The 16010-nt window shown below is 42.4% G+C and overlaps 1 long non-coding RNA gene across 1 annotated transcript; it reads right to left on the bottom strand.

Moving 5' to 3' along the window:
• Window positions 1-689: 689 nt before the first annotated feature.
• LOC115495490 (uncharacterized) lies at window positions 690-16010 on the bottom strand. Its single transcript, XR_012056281.1, has 3 exons — window positions 13716-16010; window positions 10390-10460; window positions 690-5368 (listed from the first exon to the last, which is right to left on the bottom strand). It is a non-coding gene; the product is annotated as an uncharacterized lncRNA (long non-coding RNA).

The raw sequence follows: 16010 nt of genomic DNA, 5'->3' as shown, positions 1-16010 counted from the left end.
TGTGGTAGGGACAAAGGTCTTTTACCAAGCACTAGTTTGCAGAGGTGGGAAGTTTAAAAGATGGAAAATCAGAGAAGTGCTTGTCAGAAAATTTAACTCATAGTGTCTGCAAGGTGTTTCAGTGTTGGATAGGTAGGGGGAAGATGGAGACAGCATAGGAAAGATTATTACAAAAGCAGAGCTGGTCTTTAAAACTATGATAGCATTTCTTGCTTGAAACAGGCAAATGAGCAACTTGTTTTTCTAGCTGTTGGAAGCTGTTGAATTGATTGCAAGCATTTGGCCCCACAGCTATGGAGGGGATCACTCTCTAAAAGCAGCCTGCCTTCCAAGGTTGTATCCAGACCCACAGCATGTTTGGAAAGACACCGGTATGTTGCTGATTTGTGTAATTTTCATTTCTAATGATGATTTTGCCTCACAAAGGGGAACTGGGGTTAACGCTGGAGCTGGAGAGAACATTTTGATTTGTGTGATGCTTGGAGGGGAGAAGAGGGAGCCCACTGTTACTGTCTCAGAGGGGCAGTGGGCTGGGAGACTACTTCTATGAGAAGTGCAGGCATTTCCTAGAAAAGGATCTCTGAAGTACCTGCTGACTGCAACATTCCAAGCATTCCTGCACTGTGCTGCTAAGCTCCCACAGCAGCAGCTCATGCTGCTCAGGCTGCAACAGCCTGGCCTCAGAAAGTGTGTCCTGGTCAGGGACTGACACACAATTCTAATTAATAAATTTGCTGTGTGGAGTAGCACTGTAAGCTGTGAATTTGCAGCTGCAAGAGAAGATGGATGTGATTTTAGTGTGCTGCTGTTGTGAACAGACCAGCCAGGAGCAGGTGAAGGGCTTGCAGTAGGCTACCTACTACAGTGTTTTCTCCAAAGACTTCCTGGGTGCTTTGTGCACAGGCTGGAAACTGTACTTCTCTGTAGCCCTTACCCCCTCCTATAGCTGCTCTTTCAAGTTGTGTTTGCATCTACTGTAAGGGGCAGAAACTCACACCATCTCAGTGTCAACAAGCTTGTAAATCATCTACTTAATAGTCACAGGCGAGATAACATATTAAATACTAAAGGCACTAAAAAATCTTTCCCACCTCGCTCACCCTGCCCTCCAAGCACTGAATCTTGTCCAAAGCTGCACGAACAGGATTCAAAGATAAAGACCTTGGGTAAGAATTACTAAAACAAACAGAGCGTGGCATGGTTTGTTGAGGGACTGGCTTCTCAAGGCCAAAGGGTGGGTGTGGAAGAGCACACCACACGCTTTACAGAGAGGAAAGCTAAGAACATTTAAAAAGTACATCTTGGAACGAACTCCTCTTCAGAAGTCTGTAGTATTTTAAGTAAGTTGATGTAGCATGGGAGGAGAATCATAAAAGTACAATGCAAAATATATTGTCTGTGACTTCAGTAACTAGCAGCACAAAAGCTCTCTAAGTAGAGAGATTCTATTCTGCTTAGCAGGGTGCAGTGCAATGGAATTATTCAGAGTTAATGCAGTTCTAGCAAGGAAACAACATGCTCCAAGCTACATTTCTGTCTTTCCTTTAAGAATGCTTTGAAAGAATTTAGCATTTGGCTGCAAACTACCTGATTCTGAACATAAATAAAAGAGCAGGAATTTCCCAGCTTACTTCTTCCCTGCCCTGCCATGTGCAGGAAACCTCTCCATAGCAGGACAATTCCTGGGGGCACGTTAGTTCAATCACCATGCTGTGCCTGCCTATTGATGGCTGGCTCAATGTCAGGATTTCTTTCCTATTTTTGTTATTGCACTGATGAAATCCACTGCTAGAGCATTATCTGCTATTGACAGGGGATACACTCTGATCTAAAGGCAAAAAACTTCATGTCTGTGATTTTGCTAGCCTGTGGACAGCACCTGGGGGAGATATTTGAAGGTGGAACATGATGAGCCACAGGACTAGAGTTTTAAGTGAGTAACACCTCAAAACTTGTTCCTTTTGCAGGTTGATTTTTTCCCCAGAAGAATATGTGGTCTAGAGCTTTATTCAGTGCCTAGGGGTAATCTCTACATCCCCTTGACTCAAGGCTTGTTTAACTTTCCTATGCTGCTGCAGAGCTATTGTTAGTTTGCAGATAAGGAAGTGTTATCATTTTAGCACAGTCTAAGAGAAAAGGATAGGAGAGAGCTATTAGATTCTCTCCTGTGTTACTCTCTATCTGGTGGCAGGATTGTCCTTCACACTGATCTCTCAAATGTGGTAATAATGACAGTAAAGTTTTATTTTTACTGGTTATCAGCCAAAAGCAACAACTAGGCTAAACCAGAAAATACCATCCTTTCTACCTTTGCAGCACGTGTGCTCAATCTTTGTGCTGATGCTGATACTTCTCTAGCTCTTTTCTGAATAAACAAGGAGACACAGACACTTTCATCCCTCCCCAAACAACCTGGTCTACTTAATCCTGGCCATCCTCTAAAAACAGGCCCTCTGCCCTCTTCCCAGCAGGCCAACACACATTCCCATCCTCCCAGTGCAAATCTGCACCAGCTCCCTTCTGTCCTAGCTTGCTTTTGCCATTAAGACATGGTAGACTTTACACAGCTAAATATTGCTACTTCTTCATCTGTGTGTGCATGACAGTCTTCTGGCATTTCCAGGGGGCCATATCACAAACAAGTTGCCAAGTTTGAAACCAAAGAAGACAAATTATGTGTCTGACCAAAAAGCCCCTGTAAGGGCCAGAACTGAGAAAACATATGGACTGATCCTTGTGCAAGCATTTTGCTTTTCTCAGGAGTGCAAATGCTCTTTAAGGACATAACAGAGATTGTCTCACCCAAGGTGTTGAGGACTATACAGAATTTAGGTGTCTCTAACTTCGTATGTTTCCCCTTTAAAAGAAAGAAACCTTGCTGCAAAGGTTACAAACCAAAAGGAAGTTTGGCCCTCCTGCTGGAAAAAAAGAGTGTTCTGGCTTGCTTAGCTTTCCCTTCATTTGTGTGAACAGTGAGACTGTAATCAGGAGGATAATTTCAGAGTAATTTTCCATAGTGTACATCAGTATTCTAGATATCTGCAAAGTAGAGATGTACACCAAGCTAGCCAGTCTGGGTTCCTTTTATGGCCAAAGGAAAGAAACTAGTAGTTGTTTGAAGAATTTTCAGGATTAAGTGAACCTTGCCCTTGGTGCTGTTGACTGCACACAGGAGTTTGGGCTGAGCCAAGACACAGGTGTCTGTAGTGAAATCCCACCCTTGGTGTAATAAAATCCATGGGGAGATCCTAAGACCCAAGTCATTCTGCACTGTGAGAGGAAGATGTAGATCCCAATAAAAGTGTGAATGAAAAACCTATTAAGAAAAAAAATTCTTTTCAGGTTGTGACTCTACCAAGTTTACATGAAGATGGATGGTTTTTCAACAGGGAAAAATAGGTCTAACAGACCCCTGCAGGTTTCAGTGGGGGGGACAGAACATTGCAGGAGCAAGTCATTCACTTCAGGGCTGGCTTGCTGGGATGTGTAGCCATACAAAACTGAAGCTCCTGTGAGGCTTGCCAGTAGGTACAAATGATGGAAACTGGGTTTTCTAGGAAGGCAGGTGATGACTGCAGAGCACTTCTATTTTTGTTTTTTGAGGTCACCCTATTTGTTTTGAAGTCATTCTAATCCAGGACAGGAAGGGACCAGGAATTGTTTTTTTTGGCTACAAATTCAGTTTGAACTTTAACTGAGCAGTGTCTTACTGTGGCATGCAGCCATGCAGCCACAAGGAGTGATTTTGAAGGACAGCAAGAGGCAGGATTGGCAGCAGGCTGCATTGACAAACTGGTCATGCACAAGTGCCAGAATGGCCTGACCCAGCTGGTGCCATCAGTGCTGCACCTCTGCCTCTCACCTTGGGATAACAGGACTGCTGGGGCTGTGCCAGGGAACAGCAATGACCAGGTAGGTAAGGGGACACCGGTGTCCTTCTAAAGACAAATATAGGATGTCCCAAGCCAAATAGGTTAATAACAGGGAAGAAGAGGTGGCCTGGTTCTGCTCTTGTGTTGACACACTACATGGCTGTGGTTTTGTCATCATGTTCTCAACAATGAACCTCCAGGAGGAGGGGAATTGTCCTCTTGTACAATTTTCTAGTCACAAGAGGATAGATGCACAGTTCAAACATTCTGCATGGGGAGTATTTTACTGACATCCTGCATACCCTGTCAGTGTGCTAAGCAAGTTATCCATCCCTGACTCAAACCTTTCTTAGCAATAGCCTTGGCAGCCATAGCCTTGGCATGCACACGTGGAAGAAGGAAACCTCTTACAAAGGTTTAAATAGGCTTTTTCATTATTTCACAAAGAAAAAAAATCTTATCCACTAGCTCTTCATTTAGCATAAATGCAGGTTTCAAAGAGCCTTGCAAAACAATGCGTGGGAAAATCTATTTGCAGGAATAAGAAAACAAATTAAGGACTTATGTTTGGAAGAGCTTATTCTTATTTGAATTATCTGTTAGACAGTCCTAAAACCTCCAAGTGACAGGAATCTTACAGATATTGCGCTTGGAGTAAAAATTAAGTCGGATTTTTTCCTGATATTGTGCAAACCTGGAAATACAGTAATTTTTGCTTTAAATGGTTGATGAGCTAGAATTATTTCTCATAGCAGAGCCAATTGCTAAGATAGAGTATTTTGATACTTTGCATGCCCAGAAAGCATGCTAATCTTTTATGCTGTTGTTGAGAAGCTGGGAGAAAATCCTCTACCTAAAGTAATGGCTGTGTCACTGGTACAAAATTGCCTGCTTGAACCCAGCACTAGAGAAGGGGGGAGAGGAAATAACATAACAATCAATCACACTTTGCTTACAATACTTTCTCTGCTCCCATGTGGTGCTGATAAACTGCAAAGTAGCTCAGAAGATCTTTTTTTCTCAGCAGAAAAGGTGCACATTGGGTCCAGAGCAGCACTTCTTGAACTTAGTTCCTAAATCAGTTGTTTCAGCATCTGTCTAATGTAACTGTGATGCTGTTGGGTACCACACAGCTTTGGTTCTCCAAGCTGCCGCTGAATCTGCTGCTGGCATTCCTCCAAATGGCAGCACAAGCTTTCCCAGGCCCTGGGGCACAGATCCCACAGTGATATGCAGAGGTGCAAGTGCTGTGGTCACTCTCATCCTTCTTCCCAGATGCAGCAATGAATCATTCTATGCATCATCAGATGTCTGGCTGTGAGGCATGACATGTTTTGATGAGCTGTATAGCTGAGATCCCTAATGTCCTACTGGAATTCACAACAGAGAGGTCCCATATGCTGCTGGAGGTCCTTTTCTCTTCCAAGGTGGTGGATTTGCCAAGCCCATGTCAAAGTTTGAAGAGAAGCTAAGGCAGACCTCCATCTGGCCAAATCCTATCCAAAAAGGAAACTCATTTTGAAGAGGATTGTCAAACTGAATTCCTGCAACTGACATAGGGGAAAAGAAATATGGCTACAACGAGCTGGGAACCACCATGTTTGTTTCGGTTGCAGAACCTGGATTGCAATAGCAAAAATGATCCTTAACACTTCAGTAGTTTGTCAACCAGTGGACAAAGGAACTGATTGTGCAGTTCAGAGCAATCTGCTAACTACATTTGTAAGGAAAGGGTTTAAAATTGCACAATGTGCTGAGGAATGATACATGTAGGGATTTTGTATTACAACTATTGGCAATTAGAAGGAATGGAGGGATAGCTGAATTTGCTCTGTTCTTCATTCCATGGAGCATAGGGAGGCTCAACCACAGCAGATACTGCAGGCCAAAAGTATTCAGTTTGGCATGCACGGGATGTGTTCATGGCAAGGAGAGTATGCACAGAGTTCAAGGAACAATTTTCTGCTATGTGCTGTGGAATTGTAGAAAGCATATCACAGTAAAGATAGCACCTAGAGAATGTTTTATTGGGCTAGTTAGATATTAGAAAAAAGTTCTTCATTGAAAGGGTGCTCAAGCATTGGAACAGGGTTCCCAGAGAAGTGGTCATGGCACCAAGCCTGTCACTATTCAAGAAGCATTTGGGCAACATGCTTAAATTGTTCAGCCTTTTTTAAGTTTGATCTGCATGCAGTCAGAAGTTGGATTTTATGATTCTCATGGGTCTCTTCCAGCTGAGGATATGCTATTATTTTAATTAGTTTGAATTCGGTGACTAGTTAGGTATTATTTATTTCCAAATGTTATGATTTAAATAATGTCTCATGTGGTGTGATGCTCTAAGCATTGATTCCAAAATAGTTGTTACAAATATTATTAAGAAAATAGTGTTAGTCTGAAAGCCAAGATAATGCATAGATTTATTTTGTGTGCCTTTAAATAGTAGAAACAATGAGCTATTCTAAGAGATAGAAGTAGGCCAGGTTGAGCTGTTTTCATGTAAATGTACTTATCTTAAATTGCTCAAAAGAGGATCTTCATTTTTGTGGTATAAATCCTTTTCTTAGCAACTGGTTTAGTCAATACTGCAATTACAGAGCATGAAGATTTAGAGCACTTGGCTTATGTTACTCGTAGTCCACTGATTCAGACTGGTTGGAATGGAATATACACGCTCTTTTCTCTAACTGCTGCCTAAGGACCTGCCAAGACAGCAGTGCCCAAGAGAATGGAGAAACTCATTCTCGTTTAGCTCTCTGTGAAATGTATCCAGAAGGATCTAACTATGAATGTATCCAGCTTTTCCTGCTCAGAAGAACAGTTGGGCTAAGTGAGGGAAATTGCTGTATTGCAATGGAAGAGGAGATTGCCTGTGTAGATGTGCCTCACAATACCTCTAAGAGTAAAAACCAGTGGGTGCTGCATTCCTTTTCCCTTCCAATTGCTTGGAGCTTCCTCCAACTGATGAGAGACTCCTATTTTCCAAAGTGTTGAAGACAGTTTTTCATTTTGATGTTCAGTGTTTCCTTCACACCTTTTTCTGCTTGTTTATTTATTTTTGTGTAGTAAAATATATAAGCAGGAATCTATAAGCAGGAAAAAGTACCTGCATGTCCCACTCCCTTCCTGCTTTTAGTGCCCCATAAATAACTTATTGTGTCTCATTCTCCTCTGCCCAGATGTTACATCTCTCTGGAGTGTAAATAACTGAATAACTTAGTACTTAAACATGATGTGATACCTTTGATTTTAGTACATCAAAACTAGGTTCTGATAGAGAGTGTCAGTATCAAAAGTGAAGGCAAATGCTCTGTTCTCATGAATTCAAACTGAAGTGAGCACTTTGATGTTGATCTCAAATGAGCATGGAGGGAGCAGTCCTCTCTGAAGTGGTTCAGTCAGCACCTGTAACCTCTTCAACTGCAGCTCTATCTCTCATAGGAATCAATATTTGAACCAATATTGACTTAGGACTCAGGCATGATTTATATGGCAGTCTTGGTATTGCAACAACTGCTGTGTTACTCAATCAGATTCCCAGATGACTGGTTAATACATAACAAACCGGATTTGTAGATTCAGTTGGCACGTGTTATCATCAGAATGGAAAGGGGAAGTTAATTCTATCATGTAGCATTTAATAAATCTGTTAAATACCTGTAACTGAGTACTATGTGCTCTGTTTAAAGAGGCAGTGGGTTTCATTCTGTTTTCAGAGGGTTTTAATCTGGATTAATTTCTTGGTGACCAGGATTTTCTAGTTATCATGAGTAATTGTTATAATGAGTGTTTCACAATGGAAACAAATTAGGATTAAATTAGTTACTTACAAAATTTCACATTAAAAAGCTCTGTAGTGCACAACACTATTCTAGTAATAATTAACAGTCAACTTAATTCTGGGGTCAAAAACCGGTCTACAGCTGTGACATTTAAGTAGTTTAGGCATATCACAAAATCACTCTGGCTGTCTATAAAGTTACCCTCACCTCCCAGGCATTATCAGTGACTGTTTCTGAAGGAAGCCCATTCATCTGTGTGATTCTGAGTGTTTCACACAAAAATCCACTCCACTCATTTTATGCCAATATAGCAATTTAAAGATTATTGAAACTCTAAAGACCTGTACAGTAACAAGATATTGTTAGTCAAAGATACTAGGTCAGAGGACTTCAAAAATGTTATTTGATCTTTTGAGAGCATTTATACATATATATATATATAAATCAGCACAGAACATTTAGAGTGATGTTTTTCCTCCTATAAATAGCAATATGACTTAAATCTCATCAGATAGGCTAAGAAACTGTAAAACAGACAAGACCTGTAGTTTTCTATGTTTCAGGCTAGAGCATTTGAAAATCAATGTGTGTGCATGTGTGTGAGGAAGAACACGGCCAGCCTCTCAAATCTCTTTGTTCTGGTGACCCTCCTGTGTTTACCCTGTCTGCCCTCCACGTGTGTGCTCCAAGTCCAGTGACCAGTCTTTGGCAGTCAGTTCTCCATGATAATCACACTGTGTCTATTTGGAATAATTTTCTAACTCCATGACCTCTCTTTAACCTCAGAGTGCTAATTGTTATCACTGGCAAGGAACGAATGGGTCTGAGTGAGGTGAATAGGTGAAGCTCTTGCCTAGAACACGTGTCTTGCCTCAGGTAGAGTTCCACTGCTGCCATTGCTGCAGGCTTGGCTGCCCAAAGATTCCAAAACTTCCCTCAGTCACCTCCTTATGCTGACTGCTAGAGGTTTAATGGCCCATGAGGAAATAACCAGCTAGAAACCATGCTTTGTCTTAAATGTGAAGCTGCCAGGATGCCATAAAAGTGATGCTAATGGCTTAAGTATAATCAGCACCTGAGTCAAAACTATGGTGTCTGGAAACCATATCTGGAATCCACCTTTTTACATCCTAACATAGGGAGGAAACTGCACCATGCTTGAATAACCAGCAGTACTGGAGCTGCAAGTTCCATCACAAATCAGTTCTTTCAGCTTGCTATTAGTCCATTGCTATGCATGCTTAGCATAGCGAATTGTTGCATAACAAGCAAAAATAGAGAGGGAAAAAAGGTATTTTAGAAGTCCAAATCATTCTTAGATTAGTCTGTGACTTACCTCATTATTTGGATTAATAATAAATTTTGAAATGTTTCAGAAATGTATGCACATTTCTATTTTACTACTGTCTGTTGTTCAAATAACATATTGATGTGGGTGTCTTCTGGAATCTTTATTGTGTTGTACTTAAATATAGACCATTTACTATCATGGTAATGGCAGCAACATGAACATAAGAAGGAAGTCTTCTAGTTGGCTTGTTCCTGCCTAGTCTGTCCCAGCGTCCAGTCAATGCTTTTGGGTCCTTCACAGCACACAGACTGAGCATTTAACACAAGCAGTGACAGTGCCTGGTGCCTTGTTATCGTGCACTACTTGCTCTGTCCTACATGATTCTCTGCAGCCTTTTATTAGTGGCCACAACTACATCTACAGTAGTTAATTCTGTGGCTTTTTTCTCCCTCCCTAGTCACCACATCATACCCTCCTGAGTCCACTTGTTGTCAGGGGACCTTGTGCAGACAATTTGTCCCTGTTGCACAGACAAGAACTAGAGATGGGTCTGGAATGTTATTCCTTACAGCAGGTTTGTTTGGCTCCCACCTATACAATTCCACAATGGAATTCATAATGCAGAAAACTATTAGTCTAATGCCTGGCCATTAGCAGACGTATTGGAAAATATATACTTTAGTAAAGTTTAGAACTTTTTCAGTGTTTTCCGGTAATTTTTAACCTTAGGAAGAGTTGCAAAAACGTGCTATCAAAGAAAAGAAACTGCATTCAGTTTCTTTTTTCCACTGAAATTTATCCCAGTGAAGCTGCAGAGGATGTGGAAGGAAGGCCACAGATGGCAAGTTGCAGGTGTGTTCTTGGACAAGATAGCAGTAGGGTTCCATCACAAGCTGGGGCAGAAAGGGGAAGCAAAGGTGCCTGACCCTCTGCAGCTCATGTGGATCTGTCACAAAAGGACAGTGCTGGCAACCCTCACACAGGACATTCTTCAGGAGGCAAAGTTAGCAACAACCACCTGATGGGCGAGGACCCCCTGCCCCCTCCAGTGCCTTCCATGCATTCCTCCAGCCTGCAGAACCAAGCACAGCCCTGACCTGACGAGCTGCTTCTCGCTCAGAACTAATAAAACCAGAGAAGATTAAGAGGCTAGAGAGAGCCACTTCTGTGCAGGTAGAGAACTGGTTACTATAGCAACTCTTCTTCTTTGAGCATAGGCTGGGAGGGACTCCCTCGCAAGGGGATTTCTGTGCAGTCCTCAGGCTGGGGAGGGAGGTTGCTGCAAGAATCTGGTTTGACAAAGGTTTCATGGCTGCACTCTTGAACTCTGTTGGGATCGTGGAGGGGGGAGGGGGCGGTGCTGGGATAGAGCAATGGAAGAGTTTGACTCTCGTCCAAAAGTAAAGCAGATGTTGGAGAGCCTGTATTTAACAGTGATACTCACGTCATGATGTATTGTTCTGTGGGTTGCAGCTACATCTGAAGCTGGTGTTGTCACAACCAGGACTTTCAAGGCTACAGTTGTTAAAAGATATAAGAAAATATTTAGCTTATTACTACTGGGTTTTTAAATCTGAGGTCCTAAGAAAGTTTCCCAGATATATTTCTTCAATAAGCCCAAATTAGTGCACAGTAAGAAATTAAGTATCTTGTAATATAATAAAGGCTTAGTCATTTTGACTCTGGGAAAAGTCATTCTCTGGGACCAGGGCCAGGTAATGTTATCTTAGTGTACTGCTTGGAGTACCTGGCACTGTACAAGCTCTAGGTCTCTGTGGTTACCTTAGACCAACATAGCAAATGAATGAGCATATTATCCTTTTGCTAAGGCTGCTTTCTGGTGAAACACACCCCTTGCATTCACAGGAGACACAAATACCGAGCAGAGCCTAGGGTAAATCCCTCCCCTTTACCCTCCTTAACCCTGTGTGCTCTGGCAGGTATACTACAAGGGTCAAAGTTGCACCTTGGATTTTTGCTAATATTTGGTGCCGGAAACTAAAAAACACAGCAGGAAAATAAAACAACCTATGATTGTCTCAAATTTAGTCCTGAAGTTCTTTGTCCCACAGCATCAAAGCACAGAAGATGCAAATTCTTTTGGGAAGGGACAAGCAAAGGGGCTTTGGGTGAAATATCATGCTCCCCTATTCTCCTTAGACTGCTTACTGCCTACTTTTCCATGCAGTATTTTTGCTGGAGACACAAATCTAGGACATGATTGCCTGCCACTATCCCATCACCCTTCCTATCACTGAGGACGAGGAAAGGGGGACAGCTGTGCAGCCTCTGTCTTGCAGCTGCATCTTACCTGGGTGTCTAACACAACTACAAACCTGCAAACCTTCCGAATCCCTGTCTTTCAAAGTAGAATTTTTTTTTTGGCTGTTGATTCAGGGAATAAGAAACAGCAGCCTTCATTTTTGTTTAAAATTCAGCAAGTGTTTTACCAGACGTAGAATCAAGGAATTGAAAAACAAAAGCAGCCTCCCTACTCCAAGTGCAACCTGAATGTAGGACTAGTCTGGGAGTAATTTGCTCTGGCAAAATGCTCCCTTCTGAGCAGTGCACTGAGGAGGTAAGCCAAGAGGCAGAGGGACTCAAGGACCACCCCAAACTCTCACCCAGACTGGAACAACTGCACAGTTGCCCTGTCTAAGTCTTGGGCTCAGCTTAGCTTCAGAAAGGGAATTTACAAACTCAGTATCAACCTGCTACTGGTCCATAAAGAATCAACAATTTATCAACAACTACTATTTTGATGTCTGCAAACTTTTCAGCTGAAAGAAGTATCTGCACTCTGTCATTCTCTCTATGCCATGCAGCAGATCTGCCCTTAGATGGCATTTGATCTTGTCAGTAAAATCTGCTGCTGCTTGGAATAAAAGAGGGAGACTTGTGAAAGAAAGTTGAGTGCTTTGAGTCAGAATTGTAGACTTAGCTTTTTTGTGAGCAATAAGAAATATCTCCTGTAGCAATGCAATTGGTGTGAATAAAATCACATAAAATTGCATCAATTCAACAGTAGTTCCCTTTGCTGCAGGTATATGAGTTTTACAGAAAAATGGGAAAAACTATTCCAATAAGCTTTACTGAATTACACAAACTAATAAATTAACAAAAGGCTCATATTATACCATCATAGACAAGAGATATGATTGACTATCTCCTGATTGAATATATGATTAAGGCTGCATTCACAGGCAACGAAAAATATAAATTTTATAAATTTTCTTCAAGACTTGTAGAAGTGTCTCCATTACTTCAAAGGACGTAGTGGATTCACTGACCATTATATTCTGTTCAGCCACTGAAGTAACAGATTACATGGTCATGGTGTGGAGTTGAAGGCAAGATAAATTACAGAGAAAAAAAATGTGTTTTCTGTCTGAGAGGAAGGAGATTTCTGTGACAAGCAATTTTGTCTCCCTCCCTGCTTACAGCAGAGGTCATACAAAGTCTCAAGGTTCTGCTCACACAAGGAGAGGGGAGCTTAGTCCAGCTTGTACCTTGCTTAGAGCAGAATTAGTCATTATGTGTTTGTCTGTAGCCTAACCTTCCTTATCTCAGTTACTTCCTTCACAGGCTTTAAAGCCAGGTTATCCAGGAGATACAGGCAACTGAGGAATTATTCTCTTAATAGGTCTCACTTATTAGGTGCTACATCAAATTAACCTATGAGATTGAGGCAAAAGTTGAACATAAATACAGAAGCCACATCTGCTACAAAAGTGTGCTAATGCAGCTTGGTTGCTATGGTGTAAAATGCAACATAAGGATCATGAAGACACATTTGCCTTTTCTCATGATGAAGAAGATGGCTGGTTGATTGACTAATCCATTACGAAGAAGATGGCTGGTTGATTGACTAATCCATGGAATAGGATATTGCACTGGTCCTAACAACAATGGAAACTGACATCACTTGCTGCTGAGAACGTACATAATCAGGCTTCACAAACCCAAGTTCAGGACTTTAATTAGTCAGTCAGTCTTGGAGCTTCTGAGCCACTAATTCAGTACTTAATTCTCTTCTTTAAGGTTTTTTTTTCCTGATGCCTTTTAGGTTTCAATAGATTCTAAGTTAGCAGAAGCCTTAGTTTTGTTAAATTTTATTACAGGCATTACTTAACTGTAAGTGATTCCTCCTCAGGAGCAGAAAAATATTGCACATATAAGTAGAAGAAATGGGTTTTTTTTTCCTTTTTTCCCAACTGTTTTGAATGTGGAATGTGGATTTAAAACTTACGACAAGTACATCTTAGTAGCTCTCTAAGGAGAGTATCTCATTCTGTTTATCTGTTCAATGCATACTGCATGAAGAAGAGCAGTATAAATTTCTGATGCATTGCTCCTCCTCAATGCTTTGAGCCAAACTGGGGAAGTTCTTGGATAACAGCAGAAAATAGGAGCAGATAAGAGCAGATTTCTTTTCCTATCTTTCCACATACGCTGCTGAGTTTTGAATCATGCTCTCAGACCATGGACTTCATATCTCTGGCACTGCTGCCTAGGATTTCAGTCAGAGCAAGCCTGTGCCACATTGCTTCCTGCCCACTCCAGCCAACCACACTTGAAATGCACAATGCAGGGTACCGTGGCTAAAAGAACTCCTACCCACAATGTAAACATGAGCACAATCTTAAGCAATAACCAATATTTACTTTTAGGCATAATGAAACAAAAATAATTTTGGCAAGTAACATTGGCTTCATATCAACATATTTGCCTTCATATCAACTAAACCTGCAGTCCCTTATGATTATTCACCTTATGCAGATCACAAGTTCTCTTAGGAGTATTTTGTTCTTGCCTTTATTGTGCTGTCCACTCTTGTGGCTCCTCAGGAGAGAGACCATGTTTGCTGGAAAACACAGTGAATTGTTTTCAAGTGAGTTACACCCTTTTTGCAAAATCAACAATGAATGGCTGTGAGTTGCTCACTGCTAAGAAAGCATGAAACCAATAAATGGTGTCATGAGCAGAGCAAACGTCTAAAGGGAGCACGCATGTGGCCTTCACATGGATCCAGGATACTTATCAAAATGGAAACCATTAAAGGACTGAAACCCAAGCTAAACTTACACTAAGAAAAGGCGTGTTGTAATAAAAAGGTTATAAAAATAGTTCATAATTCTCCTATCGCCTTTTAAATTCTCTGATACATTGGAAGAGATTACTGGAGGTTTTGAAGCAAAGCTTTTGGACAACTGTCAGTGAAATGGAAGTAGCAACAAAATGGACCTTTCTTGCCTTATTAATAAAAGTGGGTAGATTTATCTATATCCAGGAAAAACAAATGTTTATTTTATCTGATTTTACTGTCTTTTCTTTCTACACTGATAGCAATCTAGAAAAAAATTAGTCAAATAACTCTAATTAGGGGAAAAACCCAAGTCCTCTTATTAATGCTATCATGACAAACCAGTGTGAAGTTTGAGCACTTGGAAACAGAAGGGCCTGTGTGTAAGGCAAATATTTTTGCTCTTTTCATCACTTCTTCCCACGTTTTTTTCTGTTTAGCTATTTAACATCAGTACTGTTGACAGGTACTTGAGCAGGGTACTGAAAATGAAAGGACTTCTCTGCAGTCCTGAGTAGCCATCTCCAGCAGTAACTGCATATGTCCTCTTCAGCATCCTAATCTGTGCCTCAGAGAATGGTTTTATTTCATAAACAAAGAGCTGAGGTATAAAGAGAAAAGAAATCTCTGTCTCTTCTGTCCCAGTTTGGCTTCTCTAACTCACACATCACTCTTCCTCTTAACTAGGGTCTGGTATGCCTCAACCAAAATAGCTTTGGTTGTGCTGAAGGTGCTTTGCCAGCACAAAGCCTGTTCCAAAGCCAGTTCTGGAGCTTTCCTGTCACTTCCTAGAAAGTCCATAGGCTCCTTGGGGGTTTTCCAGCACTAGAGTGCGGAAGTGTAGCATGCAACAAAATGAGAGAGCAGCCCGTGCGGTGAAATAGTTTGGGGAAGGATGAGGGAAGGAGCCTATCAGGAACTCCCTCACAACCCAGCAATCCCCAGCTTTAACAATGATCACCAAAATAACGGCAAATTTTATTACAAAAGTCCGCAACTCTCTCATATACAGAAAAAGACCATCAAAGGTGAACAGCCAAAGGAGGAAAAAAAAAAAAAAAATCAGGGAAGTGCAGAGGTAGTTCAAGGCTTGAAGGGATTTATTGCTTTACTGCTCATTTATGACAGGTGATGTAAGATATTGGGCGACAATCGCACCCGCTCCGCTGGAGGGGCGGGAAAGCCGCGGTTCCTCCAGCGGGCTGTGGCATCAGCGCTCCCACATTCGGGGGCTGCACCGCAAGGCAGATGCTGGCGTTTCCCGAAACACGAAACCGTATTTCCAATGCCAAAACTATAAGTAACTCAGCTCGGAAGCACTGCGGGCAGACATCATTCTTGTTCCCGTAGCTTTACCCTTCTGCTCAGGCGTAATCCTCTCCCGAGCCACGAGAGACCAGTTTTCCATGCAGGCATGATCCAGCCATCACACAGTAACTAAGGAACTCGGTAACTTCCAGTAAGGAGCGGATTTTAAATAAGCGTATTGCTGGTTGCCGCGACCCGCTTCGCACCGTACGGAGATTTCCCAAATATTTTGGTGTCACGTCACGGAGTGAATAACACCGGCGCGTTGTGCAGCCCTAAGCAAAGCCAGCCCTGCCTGTGGGGGTGCCGGCTACATCCAGTAGCGCATCACCGCGGACCCAGCGGCGGCAGCTCCACGGCACAGAGGACTGTGAGGTGTCCCCTCTCTCCCTCCCTCCCTCCCTTTTTTCGTTCCTTCCTTCCATCTCTCTCCCTCTCTCTCTCTCACCTTCCCTCACGCTCCCCTCAGGCTCAGTCCCCGCCCCGCGGGCGAGCGCCTCGCGCTCCCCTCGCGCGCGCGCACCAGCCACAGAAGCCCGGAGGGGCCGCGAGCCGGTCGCGCGCGCCCGCCCTCTCCCTCCCCTACCCACCCCCGCTCCAAGGGCGGGACCGAGGGCCGGCTCCAGCCAATCACAGGCAATCGCTCGTGAAGCGTGAGGCGCGAGCGGGCCCGC

This window comes from Taeniopygia guttata, chromosome 5, assembly GCF_048771995.1.
Source record: "Taeniopygia guttata chromosome 5, bTaeGut7.mat, whole genome shotgun sequence".
NCBI classification, from domain to species: Eukaryota; Metazoa; Chordata; class Aves; order Passeriformes; family Estrildidae; genus Taeniopygia; species Taeniopygia guttata.
The sequence above is the reverse complement of the archived record's forward strand: the minus strand, read 5'-3'. Positions and strand labels throughout refer to the sequence as shown.